The following is a 13110-nucleotide window of genomic DNA, read 5'->3' as shown; positions in this document are numbered from 1 at the left end:
CCCTCCTCCCCCCCCTTCCCCCCCCCCCTACCTCCCGTGCCTCATTCTTTTCAAATTTTTCTCTCTTTTTCCCTCTGTCTCTTTTTCTGCTCTTCTCTCATTCACTCTCTTCTCTCTCTCCTCTTCTCTCCTCTCTCTCTCTCTTCTCATCTCTTTTTTCTCTCTCTCTCTCTCTGTCTACTCTTCTGTCCATCTTCTATCTAGCTATTATCTTCTTATCTATCTATCTATCTACTATTCTTCTCTATCTCTCTTCTCTCTCTTCTCTATAATCTCTATCTTCTCTCTCTCTCTCTCTCTCTTCTCTCTCTCTCTCTCTCTCTCTCTCTCTCTCTCTCTCTCTCTCTCTCTCTCTCTCTCTCTCTCTCTCTCTCTCTCTCTCTCTCTCTCTCTCTCTCTCTCTCTCTCTCTCTCTTTCTCATTTCAGTCTATTCCACTTCCCTACCCCCCACACCCCTACACCCCCCACCTCCGCTACCCCCCCCCCCCTCTCATCTCCAGCAGAGAATGAACCGCTAAGCCTTTTGTTAATGTTGTTGTTTTTTGTTTGTTTTCGTTTATTTTTTGTTGTTGTTGTTTTTTCATAGTATCCTCTCTCGCTCTTGCTGCTTTTGTTGTTGTTTGTTTGTCTCATTTCCATTTTCTTTTATCTCGTGTCCTTTTTTCTCTTTCTATTTCTCTTTTACTATTTCTAAATCTCTTTCTCTATCTATCTATCTATCATTCCCTCTCTCTCTCTCTCTCTCTCTCTCTCTCTCTCTCTCTCTCTCTCTCTCTCTCTCTCTCTCTCTCTCTCTCTCTCTCTCTCTCTCTCTCTCTCTCTCTCTCTCTCTCTCTCTCTCCCTCTCTCTCTCTCTTCCTCCCTCTCCCTCTCTCTCTCTCTCTCTTCCCCTTTCGTATTTACAATGCGCCCGACTCCGTCCCACGCTGAGAGTCCATCGTTACGCATTAATTCTCGTGTGTTACGCTTGGCTCTCGTTCATTCCTGTTTCGTTTGTTGAATCGTTATAATGGAGTCTCTTTCACCTCTCTCTTTCTTTTCCTTTCTTTCTTTATTTGTTTGTTAAAGTGTTGTTGTTGTTGTTCTCTCTTCTTTCTTTCTCTTTCTCTTCATCTCTATTCTTTTTCTTATTATTATCATTTTTATTGTTATTCTTTCTCTTTCTTTTTTTGTCTCTCGTGCTTTTTGTACTTTTCTATTTTTATTTTTATTTCATGTTTATTTCTCTCTCTCTCTCTCTCTCTCTCTCTCTCTCTCTCTCTCTCTCTCTCTCTTTCTCTCTCTCTCTCTCTTCCTCTCTCTCTTCTTTCTCTCTTTCTCTCTCTCTCTCTTCCTTTCTCTTCTCTCTTCTCTCTCTCTCTCTCTCTCTCTCTCTCTCTCTCTCTCTCTCTCTCTCTCTCTCTCTCTCTCTCTCTTCCTTTCTCTCTCTCTACTTTCTCTTTCTCGATGTTTTTCCTTCGAAGTTTCTCTCATTTTCGTCTTTATACCGAATGTGTTCCCTTCTCCCTCTCTCTTTCTTTTATTATCTCTCCCTTCCCCTCCCTTCATTTTCTTCCTCCATTTCATTCCTAGTCCGGTTATCCCTCTCCCCTCTCTTCTCCTCTCTCCTTGTTTATTTTCTGTTTTTCTTCATCTTCTTTTGCTTTTCTTCTTCTACCTCCATCTCCTCCCAATTTCTTATCATCTTCCCCTTCCTCCTATCAATATATTTTTTTTTCTTCTTCTTCTTCCCTTGCATCTCCCTCCCTCCCTTCCATCTCCCTTCCTCCCTCCTTCCTTCCTTCCCACTCCCCTTCCCTTACCTCCTCCTTCCCTCCCGTCCTTTGCCGTTCCATACAACTCTGTGTCTTCTTTGTTGTCCTTGTTATCTTTGACTCTGGCTATGTTTTCAGGTGAGATGTTATATATATATATATATATATAATATATTTTATATATATATATATATATATATATATATATATATATATATATATATATATATATGTGTGTGTGTGTGTGTGTGTGTGTGTGTGTGTGTGTGTGTGTGTGTGTGTGTGTGTGTGTGTGTGTGTGTGTGTGTGTGTGTGTAAAGGGTTTCTTTAAGTGATGGTTTCACTATTTTTATTGTGCGTGGGTGTTGTGTGTGTTTGGTGTGCGTATGAGGTGTAAGGTTCATTTGGTTCACCTCCACCCGTTCGGACGGCAGCTTCGAGTCCACCAAAGCCTCATGTCAACCATGGTCGGTGGTTGCCATTCTATGGTTTGCCACTCTATTCCGAGCTCCACACCTGAACACACTGTAAGTTGTTTACACTTTTTGTATTTCCTGTATATACTGTTGGTGAATTGATTTGAAAAATATAACGCAGTGAAGTGCAATGAACCGAAGTGATGGAAGGAAAATGTTTAAAATTAACTTGTTACTTATTGCAGCCTCCTATTATTAGAACTGGGCTACATTTTGATAGCTGCAGCCCGCTCCACCAGTGGCTCCTGTAGGACGAATCTACTCCAGGTGCCTGAAGCTAAGGCTGGAAACCTTCGCTCCGTTCCAACGACATTTCGCCGACAACTACTGCAATCACGAGTTTTTTTTTTTATCTTGTATTTGTGTGAATTGTACATTTTTGAGGAATATAACTATGAAAGTGCAATATCGTATTTAATATGCCCCGAGATGATCTATATCCCAGAGGATACCATAAAAGAACCTATGGTTAATTGCAAATAAGATCAAAAGCAAAAAAAACACGGACAGTGTGTGTGTGTATGCGTGTATGTGTGTTTGTGTGTGTGTGTATGTATATATACATATATATACATGTATATATATATATATATATATATATATATATATATATATATATATATATATATATATATATATATATATATATATATTGTGCGTGTGTGTGTTTTAATAGATAGATAGATAAACAGATAGATGAACTGGTAGATGCATATAGATTTAGATATCGATATCGATATAGATATGCATATAAGCATAGATATAGACAGATATATAGACACAGACATAGATGTAGATATAAAACTAGATAGATCGATAAATAGATATAGATATAGATATTTATGTGTGTAGTTAGGAAGGTAGGTGTGGATCCGTATATGCATACATATAGATAGGTTAGATAGATAGATAGATAAAGAAATCGAGAAATATAGAGATGGCAAACAAAATCAGAAATACGCAGATAAGTGTACGCAGAGATAAGGTACATAGAGATAAGAGAGCGCACAGATGAGAATAAAGATAGATAGATAGATACGCAGAGAGACCCAAGGAACAGAGAGTTTGGAGATAAGCAAGCAATCTCTGAGATAACGCAGATAAGAATGCGTAGAAACGAGCTATATAGGGATAGGGATACGCCGAGATAGGATTTATAGTGATAAGTGTACGCGGAGATAAGAGATAAGGAGATAAGTGTACGTACAGAGATAAGATATAAGGAGAAAAGTGTACGCGGAGATAAGAGATAAGGAGATAAGTGTACACGGAGATAAGAGATAAGGAGAGAAGTGTACGTACAGAGATAAGAAATATAGTGATAACAGTACGTACAGCGGCAAGAGAAACAGATAGACAGAGATAACGAGCGAATCTCAAGAGAATCTGCGCCCATTAATAAAACCACGCCAGTCTACCCTCGACGCTTAATTGCCCAGATAAGATTAATCACTGATAGATGCTAATTGAAACATGAACAGGACGAGAGAGAAGAAGATTTAAAAGAAAAAAAAATGCTGACATTTATTATTCCCCGGCGTGTGATTGGCTAATCCCGCTATTAAAGGTAAGATAAATCGGCCAATTGAAAGTCGTATTGCGCAAAAATGCAGAGAATTATCATGTACTTGAGTGGTATAGGGGGGGGGGAGATGATGGAGGAGGGGAGGTGGAGTAAGAGATAGAAAGGGGGAGTGAAAAAGAGAGAGAGAGGGGGAGAGGAGAAAGAGAGAGAGAGAGAGAGAAATGTTTGTTTGTCTGTCACATGAGAGAGAGAGAGAAAGAGAGAGAGAGAGAGAGATTGATAGAGAGAGAGAGAGACAGAGTTTGTTTGTCTGTCTGTCTGTCACATGAGAGAGAGAGAGAGAAAGAAAGAGAGATAGATAGAGAGAGAGAGATAGAGAGGAAGGGGGAAGGAATAGAAGTAGACAGGCAGAAACACCCACAGAAACATACACACAGCCAAGACAAACAAACACATAATCAAACAAACACAAACACAAAATCCAAACAGACGAAAAAAAAAACAGAAAACAAAACAAAAGAAAAAAAAGTTGCCAAATACCACCAAACCGTATCTCCCTTTTTCTTTTCTTTTTCTTTTTTTTTCTCTCTTTTATCTGAGAACTCGCAACTTTTCTTTTTTGCTGGCGTAAGGAAGGCGCTAAAAGGAGCAAATTGCCGGAACCATGACCTTGCTGATCGGAAATCCTTTGACCTGTTACAGAAAGGAAATACAAGTGAGGTTGGTCGTGACTGGCATCTCGAAACAGCTGTTCCGTTCTGTTACGTGTTTTGGAATTTTCTTCCTCTGCTTCTTCTTCTGCTTCTTCTTCTTCTTCTTCTTCTTCTTCTTCTGCTTTTCTTTTCTTCTGCTTCTTCTTCTTTGTTCTTTTGTTCTGCTTCTTCTTCTGCTTCTTTTCTTCTTCTTCTTCTTCTTCTTCTTCTTTTTCTTCTTGTTCTTCTTCTGTTTCTTCTTCTTCTTTTTTCTTCTTTTTTTCCCTTTTTCTTCTTTTTTCTTTTTTTTTTTTTTTCTTCTTTTTTCTTTTTCTTCTGCTTCTTCTTTTCTTCTTTTTGTTCCCTTTGTTCTTTTCTTTTCTTCTTCTTCTTCGTCTTCTTTCTTTCTTTCTTTCTTTTTTCGTGTATTTTTTAATGTATTTTTCCATGTTTTTTTGTATTTTTTCTTTGTATTTGTTTATTTTTTAATTTTGTATCACGTATTCGATTTTTTTTAAAATCTATTTGTTTTGATTTTTTTGATCTTTTTATTTTAGTAAATGGTGTGCCAGAATTTTGAGCACACACCACCCACACAACACACACACAAACACACACACACACATAACACACAAAACCCCCACAACAATTATATATATTTTATTATATATATAAAAATTTAATATATTTTATATATATATTAAAATAATAAACCAAACACACACATTTTTTTCATCGAAAAACCTAGAATAGTTTAGTATTTACATATTCAGATACACACATAAGATATATATATATATAATATATAAAATATTTTATAATAATATAAATATATATATATATATATATATATATATATATAATAAAATTATATATAATTTTATAAAAAAAAAAAAAAAAAAAAAAAAAAAAAAAAAAAATTTAAAAAAAAAAAGAGCGGGGGAGAGAGAAAAGAGAGAGAGAGGGGGGGGTGAAAAAAAAAAAGGGGGGTGGGAAAAAAAAAAAAAAAAAAAAGGGGGAAAAAAAAAAGGGGGGGGGGGGGAAAGGGAAAGGGAAGAGGAGAGAGAGAGGGGTAGGGGGAGAGAAAAAAAAAGAAAAAAAAAAAGGGAAAAAGAGAAGGGAAGAGAGAGAGAGAGAGAGGAGAAGAGAGGAGAGAAGAGAAGAGAGAGAAGGGGAGAGAGAGAGAAGAGAGAGAGAGGGAGAGAGGAGAGAGAGAAAAAAAAAAAGAAAGAGAGGGGAAAAGGGAAAAAAAAGAAAGAGAAGGGGGGAAGAGACGAGAGAAGAGAGAGGGGAAAGGAAAGGGGAAGAGAAAAGGGAGAAAAGGAGAGAGAGAGAGAGTATAGAGAGCGAGGCGAGAGAGGGGGAGAGAGAGAGAAAAAAAAAAAAAAGAGAGAGAAGTAAAAAGAGAGAAGAGGAGAGAAAAAAGAAAGAGAGAGAAGTGAAAAAGAGGGGAGAGGGGAGAGAGAGAGAGAGGAGGAAAAGAAAGAGGGGAAAATTGAAAAGAGAGAGAGAGAGAGAGAGAGAGAGAAGAAAGAGAGAGAAGTGAAAAGAGAGAGAGAGAGAGAGAGAGAAAAGAAAGAGAGAGAAGTGAAAAGAGAGAGAGATTGAAGATGTTCAAAAAATTTTTTTAAGTAAATATTTCTTTTTTTTCATTATTTTTACGTCGAATTTCCTTGTGTTTTATATGGAATTGGTAAGTTTTATATATAAAAGATTTTTTAAATTTATTTATATGTTTTATTTGTTTATCTATTTTTATAAAACGAAGTAAGTTATGATTTTTTTTTTTTTTGCGGGTATATTTTGCCTTTTTTTATTCTCTCGTTTGCTTCCTCTTTCTTCTCTTCTTTCATCTATTTCTCCTTTGCTCCCTCTTCTCTCTTTTCCTTTTTATCATTTTCCTTTCTTTTTTTTTCTTGATTCCCTTCTTTTATTCTTTTCTCTTCTGCTCTTTGTCTTTTTCTTCTACTGTTCTTCGCTTTTTAGATCCTCCCCTCTTCTTCTTCTTCTTCTTCCTCGTTCTCTTTTTATTTTTCCTTCTTTTCTTCTCCTCCTCCTCCCCTTTTTCTTTTTTTTTTCTTTTTTTTTGCCTGTGTCTTTCCTTTTCCCCCCGTCTTCGTTTTCCTCTTTATTTTTCCCCCCCACCTCTTCCCCCCTTTTTCTTCACTCTGTTTCTCTCTCTCTCTCGTTCTCTCTCCTTCTCTTTTCTCTCTTTCTCTCTCTCTCCTTTTTCTCCCCTCTCTCTCTTCTCTCTCTCTCTCTCCCCCTTCTTTCCTCTTCTCTCTCTCTCCTCTCTTTTCTCTCTCTCTTTCCTCTTCCTCATCTAACCTTTCATTCTCATTTTCTCACCTTTTTGCTTTCCCTCTATTTTCCACTTTTATTCCCTCCTTATTATGTATCTTCTTTAATACTTTTTTTCCCACTCCTCTGTTTCCTCTCCTTTATCACCTATTTTCCTCACCCAAATTTTATCCTCAGGTTTTTTTTTTCCATTATTCCTTTCCCCTTTTTCGCACATTGTCTCTCCCTACACCTTTTTTTTCTTCTTCTTCTTCTTCTTTCCTTTCTCTCCCCCTCTTTTAACCCTTTTTTTCTTCTTCTTTTTTCTTCTTTTTTTTAATATAAGGGAATGGAGCTGTAACTACACTTTTAAAAGACAAAGTAATTTCATGCCAGCGACCTTTGGCAGCTGGAAATTACTTTCGGAAAGTTTTTTTTTTTTTTGGGGGGGGAGGGTTGGTTTTTCTTCTATCATTTTTTCGTGTTCTTTTTCGTGTTTTGTTTTCTGGAGGTTAATTATATTATATATATATATTATATATATATATATTATATATATTATATATATTAATATATATATATATATATATACATATATATATATATATATATATTATATATAATATATATATATATACTACATATATATAATATATATATATATACATATACATGTGTGTATATATATATATATATATATATATATATATATATATATATATATATATATATATAAATATATATATATGTATTATATACATATGTATCACATATATATATATATATATTATATATATATATATATATATATATATATATATATATATATATATATACATATATATATATGTATATATGTAGAGAGAGAGAAAGAAAGTGAGAGAGAGAGAGAGAGAGAGAGAGAGAGAGAGAGAGAGAGAGAGAGAGAGAGAGAGAGAGAAGAGAGAGAGAGAGAGACAGTCGGACAGACACACAGATATAAACAGACTACCTAACAGACAAAGAGACCGACAGATTTAGACTGACACACAAACAGACATAAAAAATACAATATGCACATCTACACCTACATTCACCTACACGTATGACCATATGTATATGTGCATCCATCTCTGTGTCCACATAAATGTTTGCCAATCGTCCCCGCATATGTGCACCTACATGTGTACACTCCAACATGCACACGCAGAAGAGTAACACAACGTATAACGATAAACAGAGAGACAAAGAGAGGAAGAAACATGAAATAGAGGGAGTGTGAATGAGGGAGAGAGAGGGGGAAGGGAGGAATGGAGGTGGTGGGAGAGATAGAAGGAGGGAGGAGGAGGGAGAGGGAGGGAGAGAGAGATAGAGAGAGCGAAGGAGGGAGAGAGAGAGAGAGAGAGAGAGAGAGAGAGAGAGAGAGGGGAGAGAGAGAGAGAGAGAGAGAGAGAGAGGGGGGGGGGGAGAAAGGAAGTAAAACCGAACAAGGAGAAAGAAAGAAACGAAACGAAACGCAATCATTTTACTCCACCCCACCCACCCACCCATCCGGCCCGCCCACCCACCCACCCACCCGGCCCACCCATCCACCCACGCAGCCCACCCACACATAACCTCATTCCTATGATAGTCACCTTCAACTCCAGAATAAAAGAAAGAAAAAAAACGAAAAACATACTCAAAAAAATAAAGAAAGAGAGAAGAAAAAAAACACACAAAAAAAAGAAAAATCAAAAAAAGAAAAAAAATATACATGATTATTACGCTGATGGCAAATCCACGAGTTTTTCTCAGATACTTCCTATCGTAAATGACTTTTGCATTCTTATCTTCAACGTTATCACTATCATTTAACCTTCTTTATCATCGGAAATAATATAGAGATAAGTGTGTTTTACCATTTTGCATGTTTTTGAAATGTTTTTTTGCCTTTCACTATAATGCACAAGATATTCAATATCATTTAGCATTCACTGTCGTTTCGAAAGACATTCGCTCTCATTAAAAGCAGTATGCATGTTTTATCATTATATTTTACCTTATGCTATTGTTTATATTTTTTTTCTTGTTTTTTTTTCTCTTTTTTTTTTGTTTGTTTGTTTGTTTTTTTTTTGATAAACAACCAACCACACCTCATCTTAGATTCTCATTATATGTAACACACCCTACATATGACAACCACATTATGAAACCCACATGACACCTTCCCCATTGTGCACTGCAAGGCGACAGAAGCTAGAACACGGTCATAATCTTCCTGTTAACCTCCTATGACCTCATTTGACCTCCGCCTACCTCACTTACCCGGATTTAAACCTAAAGGCCTGTTCAATGACCTTGCACCAGACAATCGCAGGTCATTTTAAGCTTAGGTCGCATTAGGTCACCGGAGTTGCAAGGGTTTCAGTGAGGCAGGAAGTCGGCAGATACGTAGGGGAAGGGAGGGAGGGAGGGAGGTAAGGAGGTAGGTAAGTAGGGAGGGATAGAAGGAGAGAGGGAGGAAGGGAGGGAAGGAGGGAGGGATGGAGGGAAAGAGGGAAGGAGGGAGAGAGAGAGAGGAAAGGAGGGAGGGACGGACGGACGGAGGAAGGGAGGGAGTGAGAGAGGAGGGAGGTAGAGAGGATTTCTGAAGAAGGGGGGATGGGAGGGGGAAGAGGATAGAGGGAGGATAGCTGGAAAAGGGAAGGTAGAGGAAAGAGAGAAGGATGGAAAATGAGGAGAGAGAGGGAAAGGGTGAGAAAGATAAGAGAAAGAGTGGGGGAGAGAGGTAGGTGAGGTAGGGAGGAAGGTAAATAGTTAAGTAGATAGTAGGCAACCAAAGTATGATGGTAGTAGACCAGTGGGTAGATAGATAAGTGAGGTAGGTAGGTAGGTAGGTAGACAGCAGAATAGGTAAGCAGTATACAAGGAGGCAAAGAGGTTGGTAAGACATTTTCGTAGTTAGGTAAGTAAGCACATATTCAGATAGATAGGCAAGGTAAGTAGGTAGAGAAGCAAACAGACAGATAGTTAAAGCAGGTAAGTAGGTAAGAAGACACAGACAGACACACAGACACCGACAGACACACAGACACAGACAGACACAAGCAGACACAGACAGACAAGCAGACACTCCCATCTCTCTGCTTTCGAGACGAAAGCGCAACTGAATCAGGAATGAGATTCTGGCACGGAGGGAGGGAGGGAGGGAGGGAGGGAGGGAGGGAGGGAGAGAGGGCGGAAGGGAGGGAGGGAAAGAGGGAAGGAGGGAGAGAGGATAGCTGAAGAAGGGGGAATGGGAGGGGGAAGAGGATAGAGGGAGGATAACTGGAGAAGGGAAGAGAGGAAAGAGAGAGAAGGATAGAAAATGAGGAGAGAGAGAGAAAGGATGAGAAAGATAAGAGAAAGAGTGGGGGAGAGAGGAGAGAAAGGGAGACTAAACGGTAAAGGGAGGAAGGAGAAGACAGGGTGAAAGAGGAAGGGTAATCACTGTCTAGAAGAAGGGGAATGGAAGGTGGAGGCGAGAAGAGAAGGAAAAGAGAAAAAGGGAAGAGAAAGGGAGAACTGAAGAGGAAGAGAGAAGGGGAGAGGGGGAAATTATAGCAAAGGGAGAGGGGGAAGAGGGAGAGGAGAAAGGGGAAAAGGAGAATGAAAATTCGGGGAAAGGGAGAGGGAAGAGGGAAAGGGAAGGGGAAGGGGAAGAGGGAGAGGGAGATAGGGAGGGGGAAGAGGCAGAGAGGGAGGGAGAGGGAAAGGGAAAGGGAAGAGGGAGAGAGAAAGGAAAGGGAGAGAGAAGAGGAAAGGGAAGAGGGAAAGGGAAGGGAAGAAGGAGAGGGAGAGAGAAATAGAAGGAAAGAGGGAGAGGGAGAGAGAAAGGGAAGAGGGAGAGGGAGAGGGAGAGAGAAGAGGGAGAGAGAAGAGGAAAGGGAAGAGGGAAAGGGAGAGGGAGAGAGGGAGGGGGAATTGCCTTGACATCACAAGCATCTCTCCCTGAATATCTGCTTGCCTCAAACCCCAAACAACTTACCCAAGCAATCTCGCTGACAAACATTTAAACAAAGAAACACACAAACACAAACTCGCAAACAGAAAAGAAAGAAAAAAAAACACAGTAAACCAACAGACAAAGAAAGAAAGAGTATCTGAACACAAAATTGCAAAACTTTTCGTATATTTCAAAATCCTTTCCGATAGAACAAACTGTATCCACCTAGAAAAATATTGAATTATATGTCTATATTATTTTAAAATTCATAATTTTCTTCTTCCATTTTTTAAAGAACAATTAAAACAAGTAAAAAAATATGAGAATACTATTTTCTTGTAAATTACACAAAGAAAATATCTTTAAAAATTAACAATAAAAGAAAAACAACAGCCTATTTATTCATTGTCTTTAACTTCCACCAAATTTTCATTCTGTAAACAAAGAAATGCATTTGTAAATTGAATAAAGACATTTAAATATTTTCTATGTTATCGTAGCTGTAAGAACCTTTTTTTTTTTTTTAATAAAACTATGAATTAAATGAGAATTGCGTTATTTATTTATTTATTTTATTGTGGAATTCTTAATCTCATTTTTTTCTTTGTTTGTTTGTTTGATGTTTGTTTTCCAGGAAGACAAAGACATAAGAATAATCTGTTTTGTGTTTATGCAATGACCACGGACAAAAACAAAACAACAAAAACAATACAATACATTACAAAGACACAATTTTCATACAAGAATAAATATATAAAATTATATCTAATCTGCCTTTCATGCAAATGGCTGATAACAAGTAAAACAAATAAAGAAAAAAAAATAAATAAACCGTGTTTTAGATCAACACAAAGACACAATAACAAGTAAAATAAAACAAAGAAAAACAAATGATGAACCGAGTCTGAGAGCCAAACAGAGACACAATAACAAATAAAACAGATAAAGAAGCAAAAACAACCAGAGCCCGAGATCTGCGCAAAGACAGAAACATAAAACAAAATCAAGACAAAAAAAAAACGAAGCCAAACCGACCCAGACAAACACATAATAACAAATACAACAAACAAACACACACAGGCATGGCTATGTACTCCTGGTCGCCATGACATCTACTAGAACAATACTTCCTGGAACTTTGTCTAGACAGCTGTCACGTATGACATGACAGGTGTCACTGACCCAGAATGTAAGTAAAGTCTACACACGCACGCGAATCTCCTTATCAGAGCACGCTCGCTACACACACGTACACGCACGCACGCACACAGCCACAGAGGCGAATTTAGATACACATGCACTTTCATATATACATATACGTTCATACATACACGTGTACAGGAACTTTCGCACGTATATATATATATATATATATATATATATATATATATATATATATATATATATATATATATATATATATATATATATATATATATACGTACATACATGTATATGCGCCGGTAACCAAACACACGCATACTCACTCACACACACACACACACACACACACACACACACACGCAAGTACTTACAGGCACTTACACATACACATACCATACACATACACACACATACACACACACACTTACACACACAATCATACATTGAACATACACAAGCATATACATACAAACACACATACACACACATATATGGAGGTGGGGACATCATCTATGTGTGTGTGTGTGTGTGTGCGTTGTGTGTATGTGTGTGTGTGTGTGTGTGTGTGTGTGTGTGTGTGTGTGTTGTGTGTGTGTGTGTGTGTGTGTGTGTGTGTGTTGTGTGTGTGTGTGTGTGTGTGAATATCATTTCTCTTTTTGTTTCAAGTCCATGATCCTGCATGACATTTCGGTCCAAGTTGCGTGTTGCTTCTTGTATATTTCATGACGGCTGTCGACTGACCTGAGCTGACCGCGTGATGGGCTTGTGAAAGGTGGGAGATGGGGGGGTGGGGGTGAAGGGAGGTTGCCACGGGGGGGGGGGGTGAAGGGAGGTTGCAAGGGGGGGGGGAGGAGAGAGAGGAAAGGAAGAATTGTTATTTAGATGTTTTGCGTAGTTCTCCTTCTCGATTTTGTTTGTTTGTTTGTTTGTTTGTTTCTCTGTGTTTGTGGGTCAGTTTGTTTTGCTTCTCTCTCTCTCTTTTCACTCTCTATTCTCTCTCTCTCTCTCTCTCTCTCTCTATCTATCTATCTATCTTATCTATCTATCTATATATATATCATATTACTATATTACTTCTATTATCTAACCCTTATATTATTTCCTCCTTCCCCCCTCCTCCCTTATCCTTCCTCCTCCTCCCCTCCCTCCTTCCTCCCTCCTCTCCTTTCACTCACTCCTCCCTCCCTCCCTCCCTCCCTCCCTCCAACCCTCCCCACCCCCCTTCCTTTGACACAATTCACCTAATCGGTGATAAACGTCATTGCATGCTAA

At 38.2% G+C, this 13110-nt stretch overlaps 1 long non-coding RNA gene across 1 annotated transcript; it reads left to right on the top strand.

The window, feature by feature from the left end:
- The first annotated feature begins 2224 nt into the window (after positions 1–2224).
- Positions 2225–2639, top strand: LOC119579960. The gene is made up of 2 exons (XR_005229331.1): positions 2225–2282; positions 2417–2639. It is a non-coding gene; the product is annotated as an uncharacterized LOC119579960 (long non-coding RNA).
- The last annotated feature ends 10471 nt before the right edge of the window (positions 2640–13110 follow it).

Source organism: Penaeus monodon, chromosome 2 (assembly GCF_015228065.2).
Source record: "Penaeus monodon isolate SGIC_2016 chromosome 2, NSTDA_Pmon_1, whole genome shotgun sequence".
Taxonomy (NCBI): Eukaryota; Metazoa; Arthropoda; class Malacostraca; order Decapoda; family Penaeidae; genus Penaeus; species Penaeus monodon.
This window is presented reverse-complemented; position numbering and strand designations above follow the sequence as displayed.